The sequence below is a fragment of the Camellia sinensis genome, chromosome 4, assembly GCF_055761805.1.
Source record: "Camellia sinensis isolate YWXY chromosome 4, ASM5576180v1, whole genome shotgun sequence".
In the NCBI taxonomy this organism is placed as follows: domain Eukaryota; kingdom Viridiplantae; phylum Streptophyta; class Magnoliopsida; order Ericales; family Theaceae; genus Camellia; species Camellia sinensis.
This window is the reverse complement of record NC_138964.1, coordinates 156,054,489-156,068,058: the sequence shown is the minus strand read 5'-3', so window position 1 is coordinate 156,068,058 and position 13,570 is coordinate 156,054,489.

Below are 13,570 nucleotides of genomic sequence, written 5' to 3'. Positions count from 1 at the left end.
TTTTAAAAATATTCACTAAAAATAAAAAAAATACAAAAAAAAACTCAAATTTTAGAAAACTGAATTCAAAAAACTAAACCAAACACACTTTTTTTTCAATCACTTTATATATATATATATATATTATTATATATATATATATATAAATGATTAATGTTGATTGTAGTAATGATGATAATTTCGGTGACCATGATGATTTATTTTAGTCTTTTATTTGTTCCACCCTTATTTAGTTTGTCTTCTTTTTATTAAGAAACAATGACGATGGTGTGTAAGTGTAGGTATTTTTTTTTAATTATGTTTTCAACTTCTTTTTTTTAGAAAAAATGTTTGAATGCTACCTTGAATTGCTATATTTCCTTCTTTTTTTTGAGTCATTCTATATTCATTTTGATAATACTATTTAGTCATATAAAAATTATTATATTTTTTTATTATTTTAGTAGAATCTTACGATTTTCAATCCGATTCTATTATCTAATCCAGCAGACCCCCAAAACAATACTATATAGGATCTCGATTTTAACAATTTTGATGGTGTGATAATGCCCAAAAATTAAATAAAATCTCTACTTGGTTATTGAGAAGAGAAAATAGCGAATCCACAAAATATATAAATGTTCATGCGTATATATAAGTCTATACAATCTTTAATTTTTCATCATTTTGAACGACGGCTGAGCCTAATACATGATTTCGATTGGATTGGGTTAATTAATACAATTTTTTTCAAATGAAAGCATCATAAAATATATGATATTATAAATTTTCATTTTGTCTAGTAGTTGCCCCCACGCACGTTGCGCTTGGGAGTCATTCTATAGTTTGAATCCAAATATTTTTAAAATTGTATTTTGTTTATGAATTTGAAAAATGAAATGTAATTAGATCTTTTATTTAATTTGTCGTGGTGTTCCATATTTCTTTATTAATCATTATTTATCAAGCTCTTTAATGTTCCTCAATCAAAAATTCTAAAAGAGAAAGAGTTACGTTTTTAAAAATCATGTATGTATGTAGCTGTCGAATTGACACAGATGTAACCATGGGAGAGTGAGGTACAGAGGCTAAACTGCAACATAGAAGGCCTGTACTGTAGCACAAGCATTGGGATTTACTTCATCATCGATAAATATTGAGAGAATTATTTCATATAATTTTGGTAAATAGCTCTTTTGAAAGAGAGGCAAAAAATAAACTTATGTTTTGAGTTATTTAGTGAAGATCACTATTTATGCAAAAAATCTTGCAATTATTGTTGACTGGATTGTTTTTTGCGAAGGACATATTATATGCATCTTAATTTTTTGTTGTTAGATTAAAGGAGGGCCCAAAAAAATTGAACTGTTGAATTGATGCATATTCAACACTATTATGGGTTATAACCAAACCTTACTATATTTATAATAAAAAAATAATTATTATGAGTCATAAGATTGCATCTTATAATCACTCTAACATAGTGAAATGGAACTTTGTGCAAGTTCAAATTACTGATAAGATTGCATCCTATAAAAAAATATATGTTCGTTATATCAGTTCATATAGTAGTTTTTTTTCATAACATTGTACATTATAGTAGGCATACAGTGGGGATTTGTTTACAAAAGATAAGAAGAAGAAGAAGAAGAAGAAGAAGTACTCTATGTTAGTGTGATTATGTACAATGTGTATAGATATATCCTTGTCTTTTTTTATGTACAATATTTTTAATTTTGCGTAGTAAAGTCTTGTCATCGTATTTGAAATTCTCATATTTTCCTTTGATGTGGTTGCATAATGCATTTGCTGCAGAGTTGCCTTCTCTACGAATGAAGGTGATTTTACAATCTTTGAAATTTTGTTTTCTTCTTCGGATATTGCCTATGAGTTTCCATACGATGCTGCAATAATCTCTTTGTATATTGTGTAGAATTGTCTCGCTTAAGAATTTTGCATCACGTTCTGCCCATATCTTTGGCCTTTCATTTTCTGCTACAATTTGTAATCCACGACATAAAGCTGATGCTTCAGCATATTCTGCAGATTTCATTGGTATTGTGTCTCCGAAAGCATAAATACAAATTCCTTCATGGTTTCGAAATATTCCTCAGCGAATGGCATCTACTTGTTCTGGAACTTCTTTGGTTGGATAGATTCCACCAGCAAAATTTAATTTGAGCCATCATTCTTTTGGTGGTTGCCAATATACAAGTTGTTGTTACTCAGTGAAGTCGGTTGATGATGTGGTGGAAGTTTGGTGCAATGAGTAAATTCGGGGTAATAGTTGGTTGTTAGTATTTTCCAATGTGGAGATAGTGATGTTTGGAGAGGTGTAGTAGGCTTCAAAATTGTAATAATAGTATGGGTTTGAGTAAGATGTTGTAGGTATGTTTGAGTAATAGTTATAATTGGTTGGAGATATATAAGTGGTTGGTTAGGTGTGCAAGAGATGTGTGCTGGAGTGATATGTGGGCTGATTTTCAGTTTGTAAGATGTAGTGATGATTGTCATATTGGGTAATGTTGTAGTTTGGTAATGAATTTTATATTGAATTCATGTTTAAGGGCGTGTAGTTGGTGTTATCCATGTTGGCGATTTTGTGAGGACCTGTGATATGCAGAGTTAGGTCAACTATGAAAGCATGACAAAAGTGTTAGTTAAATTATTTGGGCAATAGCATAACAGAATTTGTTAACAGATAAGAATGTGATTGACCTACTTGTGTGTAGGCCCTGTAGATGGTGTCACAAGTTTGTTCAGCAATGAATTTGTGACATTTTACTCTCTATCCAAGAACCAAAGAACCAAAGAAAATTCAGGATTATATGCCTCATAGGGTAAATGTATAAAGCATGGTTCTTAATACATAGAGTAAATGTATTAAAAGAAATTTAATATAAGAAAGTTTTAAAAGCAACCTTAGTAAATGTATTAAAAAAAAAATAGAGAGTTAAAATTTAATACAATAAGCTTTTAAAAGCTACATTTGATTAAGAATGGTTCCTCTCTATTGTGACATTTGTTTGTTTGTTTTTGGATTGTACTTGGTGTTGGCTGTTTGATAAACTTGGCAAAAGTAGCTAAGTGGTCAGGCATTGATCCAGTTTGATGGTGAGAGTAAGCCCTTTGTATTTATTTTTATTTTTTTTTTCAAATAGTTTTAAAATATGTAGTAGGTGGCGGCTGATCCTGCAGCAAACTATAAATGTTGGGTTAGGCGTCAGACCATGACAACGAGAAGGCCTCTTGCACAAGCGAAAAATTCTGCTGCTGGAATAGAAGTTGTTGTTGATATGCCTTTTTTTTTAATTTGGGAAAATAATTTCCCATTCTGATTGTCATTTTTTGTGTGTTTATTTGTTTAACCATATTGTGAAGTACATGGTGGATAAGAAGTTTGACATTTTTATTGTCAATTTATGTGTGTGTTTCATTTTAGCATATCGTTGAACACATGGTGGGCATGCTAGACAAGGGGAAGAGAATGAAAAGCAACAAGAATTATAACCATAGATCAAAAAAACAGCAACAGATACACTACCAACAAGAATTAACACCAACTGGGAAATGGAAAGGGAAGCAAAGCATACCTCTTCTGTTTCTTTGATAAAACTGTTGGTCATTTGCAGCAATCAAATTAAACAATTTACACCTCTTAATTGGTGAGGATTTTAGGAACAAGTGTGGTGCGAAGCGACTGCCTCAGCAGCCGCGGTACAGGTGGCACAAATTGATGAAGAGGTGAGCATAGAGGTCCAACACAGCACCACTGATGTTGGAAATTTCTAGGAGAACAAATCATACCTATTGCGAGATTATACCTGAATCTGCTACAAACACTGTACACTGGCTTCACTGCTTGACCCATTAAATCCTTGGAACTCTTAAGTACAGCAGCAGTATATTTGAAAAGCTTTTGCTGGTAAGTTGTGGGTTGTCGTCAATTTGTTTGTATGTTTTTTTTTTGGTTGTTGACAATATTGATCTATTTGTATTTTAGATTTTAAGTTATTTAGCAATATTTATAACCATTTAAGATATTTTTATAAGATGTGTTTTTTTTATAACTTATTGTGTTGGTGAAACTAATTAATTAATTATTTTAATTCATTATGTTTTCTTATAATGTTTCATTACATTGGGATATAGGTGGATTTTTTTGGATTTTTTTGCCATTTGTCTATAAGAAAAACAATATTGAAACATAAGAAAACAAAGTTGAGTAAGTGAAATATAGGTAAGTAAGGAAGAATTTATGACCTTATTTGGTTTGGTTTTGAGCGATAAATTTTTCGAAGAAATTTTCGGGAAAGAGTTCAGAAATTTTTTTGGTTTGTTTGATTGTATATTTTGGAAATAGTTTTGAAGTATGAGAGTTTAGGAAATTTTTAAATTTTTTGGAAATAGTTTTTCAAGTATGAGAGTAGGAGATAGAAAGTGATTTTGGAATTTTTGTTTGAAAGTTATTAAACCAAACGAAATTTTAGAAAATTTTCTCAAAAATTTATTTCTGAAAATTAAACCAAATATGGCTTATATAAAAATGGTTGTTTCATGTATATCTTATTTTAATTTGATTGAAATATTTTAGAGAATTACTTTCTTATTTCAATTTTTTTTTTTTTTTGAATTCTTGTTGGAAATTTGGTGTTTGACTCTTCATGAAATTTTAGGAGTTAGAGTAGTTGATGTCACATTTAATTTTTTATTATATTTATGTTTAATGAATGATTTTATGTATTTTTCAGCAATTATTTGATGAATGAAGGACACTTGAAAAAATTACAGTTTGTCGCAATATGAAACTTTGAATCATATAGTATGTTATGTGATTTTAGAATATTTTTTTGGCTGCGTTCTGTAAAAATTCTGCTATAAAATTTCATATCATAGAATAGAAAACGAAATTTTCAAATATTTATTGTTATAACTACTAATATTCGGAAGTTATTATTTTAGAATTTTTTTGGGGAAGAATGTTATTGTTAATGATTTCAAAACTGCTATTTTAAGAAAACTAATGAAGAACAACTGAAAATTACATGAGAAGGATTTTTCCATTTGATTAGAAAAAATTAAATGAAGAATTTTATTAGAAAACAACGAACTTAAGGTATTGAACAGGCAGCAGAAAGTTAAACCAAATTTGCAAAATGGTAAGTGTTGCTAGCTAATGGGTTTGGATTATTTCTCAAATCTGGCTCAATAGTTTAATTGTTGTGGAGTTAAATATTGTGCAGAAGAATAACAATTGATAAAACCACTTGTTTAGCCTAGAGTGGAAAACACATTGATTAAAGTATAAAAATTAGAAGCCAAACAGACAGTTATATGGTGAACTAAAGTAGTTGACTATGGAACAAAACATTTATTGTACAAAGTTGACCCAAAAAAGGGAAAAAGAAAAAACGCTAGAAGTGACAAGTTACGTAATTTGCAAGCAACAACAACACATAGGAATACTAAATAGCCATGCCTTCATTTGTGCCACAATATTGGAATACTGTCCAGGCAACAACACATACTGTCCAGCACAATTCAAATTAAAAAAAAAAAAAGGAGGTTAAGGACAAACAAAAGAAACCATTCATAGCTTAGGAGGAACTAGATGCACAACATGAAGAGCCAAAGCTTTGAACCAATTGCTTCATTTCATTATGGTGTAAAGTAGTAAATGATAAAAACAATCGAGTGAAAACTTATCTACCAAATTCCCAAGAGATAAATCAATTGGGAAAAACTTACCTGCTAACAATTATCCCACAGAATCATAAGCCAGCTAAGTGTAAAGTTATGATGAGAATTTTGAAAAATCAATAAACTTTAGCTTTATATTAGTGGGCTTCCGCAAGATGAGCTGTAGTCAAATTAAATAACAAGGTGGGGTGGACAGGGTTAGTAAAGAGAGGCCTAGCCTATGGAGATAAATTTATATAAATTATAAAAATATTAGAGATAGTTGCCACGATAAATTTTTATAACTTAGAGATAGTTGCAATGATAAATTTTTTATCGCAATGAGATTCATTCTTTTCTGTCCAAAAATAAAGAAGTAAACAGATGTCCCAAAAAAACATGAAAGCAGTGAAAAATCGTTTCATTATTGAGAAGCATACATAGAGCAGCAAAACAAACAAATCATTTTTTAGTCAGTGATTAACAGAGAGAGAGAGAAGTAAACCAAAAGCCAGAGAAAGTTTTAGTATATATAGAGTAGTACTCCTTGTAGGTACAACAAGTCTGAATTCTATCAAAAAAACGATTACCTAATTCACTATTCATAGTTAAAGAGAAGAAATATTGTGTTGAGTTTTACACCATTAATTAATCATCAAAATTTGTAGCACAACATAAAAGCCAAAAATAGATATTGAATGCAGGAATAAATAGGTACTCTATGTAGCATCCAAAAGCTAGCAAGCATAATCTTATACTACTGATGATAGCTATTTATATGTTGTCCAAAACGTGGAAATTATTACATACCAAAGTTGTTTATATGTTATGCAAAAAGTGTAAGTTAACTATTATATATAACTTTTAGTGAAGTATATGGATATATATAGAGAGCTATGTTAGTATATATATATATATATCTAGATCTACTATTAGTATATTGTATTACATGAGGGAATTTATACATCTTCTACTTGTCGGACAGTCCACTTGTTGTTTGCCCATGTTGAACTTGCATTTTTTGTGGGAGCAAGATGGATATAATATTCTTTTTCCTTTGAAGCTATGTTCATGTCAGCTATTTTCTGCATACGCTCCTACAGTTGAAGAGTCCATGCATATTAAATAATTGTTGTCATGCTTTAATTTAAACTTTAATTTGAAATTGCAAGGAGATACTTGCCTTGAGGTTTAATTAGACCAGTGCATCTGCTGACTGGCCTACCAACTTATCTACATGTGGTCCAAAAATAGCTGTTTAGAAGCTACCACTGTTGTCTTTGATTTGAACTCGGAGGATAGATCTGCAGGCAGTTAAGATGGATATCATAGAATGTAATATAGGAAATTATGATGAAGCAAGCCTAGCCAAAGCTTAGGTTTCACTATTTAATAGGTTTGGTGAATTTAGTTGTACCAAATTATATGTTTTGTACCTTGCTGTTGCTGTAGATTGTTCTGTGCTACATTCAATGCAAGTAAATGAGGTGCCAATGCCCTTCATTGTAATGCGATTACATTTGTTACAAGCAACATACCATGGATGTTGTGTTACTGGTTCTGCTATTATTTTGCCTTTTATCCATATATTGCCCTGTTTTGAAAAAGAGTAGTATGTGAATGTAAGTATGTTTATATATATATATATATATATTGATGTAATTGTCTTCAATTAATAAGATAGATAAGAAGGTATATACTTCATGTGACGACAAATTGTCGATGGGTACAACTTCAAATGTTTCTGAAGATGAAGTTAGAGATGGCAACAGAAACATGTGTTTTGAATTTGCAATTTCTTCAAGTTTTTGTGGGTTTGCTATTTGCCTGCATTAATGTAATGAAGGAGCTATTAGTACAGGTTGGATGTGAAGGCAGTAAAGTGAATATAATGTTTGTGATTTGTACCAGTCACGCAACGATTGTATTTCAGGTATGTTGGCATCGAAGATGAATTCAGTTGTTGGAGTAGTTGACAGAGAGCATCCTGTAATCGCAATTTAACGTGTAAGCATAATTTTATTCTTCTAGGTATTCAATGATAGAAAATATAGGACAGTTATGTGGTATTTTCTGTTGGAGGAAAAGGTATGTTAACTTACCATTGAATGTAGTTAGTCTGAGGTTTGTGGCAACAAATGTAGGTTTTTTAGTAATGATGGAGTTTATGTGTTCACATTCATTTGTGGTGAAGTCATCCCATGCTGAAAGCTTCATAGGCTGATTGTTGTTGATAGAGACATTTGAAAGTGTATTTTTAATAAATTTGTGTACTTGTTAATTTGAACTTCGAAATATCTATTATGTCATGGAACGTGGTAGAGAACTAACGATTGATCTATGAGAAAGATTTCTCAAACTTTAGCTGGTTGTCCATCGATTCACTTTGTAATTGTTCTTGTCGGCAGAACATTAGTGGCAATAGTAGCAATATCTGTTGGGCATCTAACATAAATGTGAATGGTAGGTAATTAAAAGCGTAATTGTGCTGCTATTAGTTGTGGTATGCATATGAATTTGCCAAATTTGATATTTGTTATAATGTAGTTGGATACATCTGCTAGCTGAATGAAAAAGTATATTTCTGGTGCATTTGCTTCTTCTGTTGTTTCAGTTTCTTCAACTGATATATGAGAGTTTAGCATGATTTGAATTGTGTTGTCAATGATTCTATTTCGAGGGTCAATGTATTTGATGATACCATTTGAAAAATAGTATGTCTTGTATACATTGAGTAGGCCATCAAACATGGGGATGTCATCATCAAAACACGTAGCTTGAATTCGTGAGCCCTAATATGGCGTAATATTAGTTATAATGAGTAGTTGGGTTCTACATTTACTGTGTGTGTCTATGTGAGGTTTTTGTTTGTTGCTAAAAGTAGGATAATGTAATATGTTGTTAGTAGTGCATTGAATATACCTCACTATCTGCTAGGATAAATTGTTGGATAGTAGTTGTCCCAAGCTTGCTTGTACGAGGGGGTTGTTTTTCAATGACACGAAGTTAGGTTTTTCATCTGCACAATTTGTCAGATAACTCATGAATCATTATAGCTTTCTCTTCCATTGTTTCTGCAAATGCAAATATAGATGTAAGTGAATCTGTGTGCATGTATACATAGATTTGCTACATATTGTGATATATTCTTAATTTGATTAATTTGTTATTGAGTTTGGGTGCAACTATATATGGATTTGTTTATGTTAGAGGATATGTTGCATTTAGTGTGGATTGTCAAATTCTTATAGAGTTTGTTAAGTTTACCTGCAATGTTTTTTTGATAAAATCTTTGTAGACAACATTTCATGTCATGTTGGACATGTGTTTTGATTGTTTGGCTGGTTTTATGAGGATTTTTACAGCAAATAATTGTTGTGCTCTTAAAAGTGCAACGTATAATTGTCCATGGAAGAACACAGGTTATGGAAGGTAAAAGCCGACTTGCTTTAAGGTTCGTCCTTGAGCCTTGTTGATGGTCATTGTGAAACAAAGTTGGATTGGAAATTGTTTGAGTTAAAATGGGAAAAGCTAGTTATTTGTTTTGGCTGGTTCAAGTGGAATCCTGGGGATCAAAATTGAGTTGCCCTGATAATGGCCAGTTACAATTTCAGTGTGGATAACATTAGGTTTTAGAGCTTTGCATATTAATCACACTGTTGCACATTCCTGCAGTAGGGTCTATGTTTCTGAGAAGCATTCTTTGGCAAGATTGTTTGAGTTGTAGTTGGTGGGGAGGCATTCCATTTGGAATCAAGCTGTGAAGGAATTCTTGTGGGTAGTTTTCTTGTTTGTCATTTGTCACTTTGTCAAAGCTAGTGTATGTGTATGTACTTCCTTGGAATTTGTCCATCAAGACTTTGTTGATTTTGTCTACGAATTCATTCTTAGGAGTCAAGATGGCTCAAGATGTCAAATATTTTGATTTGAATGCATTTTCAGTGAAATCTGGATAGATGTGTTCAACCAAAGTTAATATTGGATTTGAACCCGCTTTTGTGTTGATAGTCATGCATTCAGGTATTGTGATTAAGTCCTCATCTATGTTGTTGCAAGCTCTATTGCCAACGTCTAATAAGAAATCAAAAAATTGAGGATCATGTAATGCTCACATGTTTTATGTTAGACGAAGAATGTGAAAATGAGGCCAGAGTGTTAATTCAACCAAGCTGTTGTTTATGCATTCCCCGTGAGTGGATCAGGGACTAACAGGAAGAACTTGTCAGAAATCACCACCAAATACTACGACTTTTCCAACGAAGATGGTCTCATTTGAGCAAACATCACGTAACATTGCTTCAAAAGCTTCAATATTCTGTTTTTTTTTTTTTTTTTTTTGCCATAGGCGCTTCATCCCAAATGATTAATTTTGGTTTTTGAATGAGTGTGGCAACTACACTTTGTTTCCCAACATTATAGTCGGTTGAACTGTTGATGTCTAAAGGTATTTTGAAGTGTGAATGTGCGGTGTGGCCGCCAGGTAAGTTAGCCGTAGCTATTCCTGTGCTAGCTGTTGCTATAACTATAGATTATTCTGAGTCTATAGCAATTGACAATGCTCGGTACAAGAAAGTTTTTTCGGTACCTCCTGGGCCATCAACGAAAAATCGACCTCCTAAGTGTTACTTTATGTGATGCATTATTAGATCAAAGGCAGCACGCTGTGCATTGTTTAGGAGGAGTTTCATATGTATGTCTTCTTCTGAAATTGGGATTTGTAGTTCGGCCTCAATTTCCTTAGTGGGTTTGTTTCATATGATGGAAGCTTTGTTGTATGCTGGGAGGTTGTAATCTATAATTTTCTTGCCCATTGATTCGATGAAACTTGTAATATGGTCAAACGTGATGCTTTGTACTTGTTCTGCTGTGAGTTATAGATTTTGTCTGTAGTCTTCTGATAAAGTATCATAGAATTTCTCCCACAATGATCTTGGATTGTTATGTTCGCAGAAAACTAATAATGTTGCAAACAGATGCCTCAGAGCGAAAGGCATTTGGAAAACACTTGCTTCTGCAAAGCATTCTTTAGTAGCATTGTCTTTCTCAAGCAAGCATCGTTGTTCAGTAGCTTCTCTGAATGAGGAGCATATTTGCCCATCTACAGTACGTAAGTTTATGAAACTTGTAGCTTCTCTTATGTGTGCTAGAAGTATACGTAGGAAATATTGTTCTCCTTCAGAAGGGTTGGCCGATACAATTCTTCCAATTGTTCCACTTCTTTGACGTGGTTTCCAATATCGATCTTAAACATTCCAAACATAACGTTCAGGAAATTCAGAGTATTAACCATTGTCTAGCAGATGTGTTTGCCTTGTTTGTCGCAAAATATTCAGTGAGCATAGTTCTAGAAGCACGCCCAGATTGTAGAACACTTGGCAAATTATCTTCTTCCTTGAAATTTACAAGTTGCATGTTTGGCAAGTGTAAATAGAGAGCTAAAACTGCTGGGAAAATATCGTTAAGTGTGAATTTGTAAATACCCCATGCAGCTTCAGGTAGAGATATCCAACGAGCAGATTGGTATGCACTACTCATCAATAATTGAGTCATTATCATTAATAATGAAATGGAAAGAAACACGATCATGCCCTTTGTATACATATTTGTACAAATATTTTACAGCTTTGATTGCAGAGCAAATTTCAACATTTATGTGGCAATCGAAGTTTGCAAGTAAGTACATGTACGAGCACAAATAATCTTCTTGTATAATCCTGTTGATCAAGTTTGCACTCCTCCAAACGTCGTCGCTTTGCTATCTGTAAGCACAAACGTGAGCTAGCTGGCGAGTGTGTGCCAGAAACCCCTCCAATGCCTAAGTCAACAACTAGACAATAGACAATAAGCTCTGTGTATTTTAGAGTAAGAATTGTGATACCTGTATATAGGTCTTGTCATGAGCTTTTGTAGATTTCCACCTGGCACAAATCCTAGTAGGACTTCAACTCTGCTTAGCAGAGTCCTGCTAGGAATCACACTCCTAAGGATAATATCCATCCTGATAACACCCTACTCACTACCAACCAAGTGAGATGGCTCAAACCTCCTACTTCGGCACGGTAGTACACTCAACCGAGCTAGCATGGCCCTGTCCTACTCTGGACAAAACCAAGACGGTATCTGATCGAGATAAACCCCAGTTCGGTACGCTACTAATTATACCTCGGTCCGAGCTGTTGATTACATCTAGTTCATCTGTTCCAGACCTCGGCCTAATGCCTGTACACCTCAAGACCGAGCTACCGAAGCTCTTAGCTCGGCCAAAAGCGTGCCCCAACGAACTGAGTTTACTTAGCTCGGCCCAATTATTAAAACAAATGGACCTAGCTCGGCCCATCTTATGCATATAAATTACCCTCTCAATTGCCCCTTAATTTCATCTGCCAAGCATGATTGGGATTATTATCTTCAAGCTGCGCTAAAATGTCACCTGAAGTGAAGCACTTCAGCTAGCCAAGCTAGAAAACCCACTTGGTAGTACAGCCCGCTTTCCCATGCTACTGACACCATGTCCTTACGGGGACACGTGGCTCCCCATGATTGCCCCTATCACTGTGACAACTGTCAATCATAACTCTAAAATTTGAATAGTCCTGTTGTTTTGCCTCCATTTCACATTTATCCCCTTAGTCTTTAAACGTCCATTGTTATTGTTCATTTTCTAACCCAAAAAGCAAAACAGCTTTTTGAGAGCAAAAAAGACTCCAATTCTGCCTTTGCCTTTATTCAACCTTTGGTACTTTTCCTACTGCCGCAGGAACGTCGTATTGCTGTTCATCGTTTACATCCCAAAACTCGTAAGTTTCATGTTCCTTCCAAACACTTTACCTGACTTTTTTCAGGTGCTTGATTCCCTTAACTTTATAAACCCATTATATTATCATTGCAAGAGTATGCATAGTTTTTGTTTATGCGCCAAAAATGAGTTTAGGATCAGCTTCCCAGAAACCCCACACCTTAAGAAGAACTCTAGCTTATCTGTAACTGGAATCATATAAACTTTAAATCCAGAATTAGCAATGAAATTGAGCTATAACCAGTTTATGCTTACTTAGATGCGTCTCACTGAACTAAGGAAGTGTTTGCCTAATCATGACCGAGCTACAATGTCACGACCTAAACCCGCCCCTATGGGTTTAAGTATCGTAACCGGCCAGTAATTTGTGATTATCGAATGCCTGCTTAACAGTAATGACAGTAATACAGAGTAAGGGGCTGGCGGAAGCCAAAACAGTAAATAAAAGATGTCCAATGACCTGCGACATTCTGTATGCAAAAAGACTTTTCTGAACATATTCACATTCATAAACAAAACATATATACACCACATGTACAAACATCCAGGTTAGGGACCCAATCCTTACCATAACACAGTACAGTACAAGTCTAAAACAATATTACAAAACAGAGACGGAATGGTGAAACTGAGACACCCTAAAACAGCCTTGGCTTAAAACGACTTGGAACCTCGCGGTGAGGCACAACGGTTGGCTTGACAAAACGAAAGCTAACCCGACGCCCCTAGCTCCGGTCTGGTGCCTGGACACCTACATATATATATAAACAGTGAGCTCAAACCCAGTGAATAACAACTGTGTAAAGAGGTTAAGAATGAATGTCCTTTCAGTCATTAAATAGTCATATCAGCCATTTAGTAACCATAACAGTTATATGTGGTACATCCAATAGCAAAATAGTACAGTAGGTCTTAACAGACCGAACAGTCAGTTGATGACCATCATAACAGTAACAGTAGTGGTTCCAAACTTGGGAACCGACAGAGATCTCTGTAACAGTAACAGTAACAATACAGTAGCAGTAAGTTGCTAAGGATGCCACAAATACAGTTTACAAATAAGACAAACATTCGTTCATTAAACAATAACGTTTCAGTAAACAGAACCGTTGATCA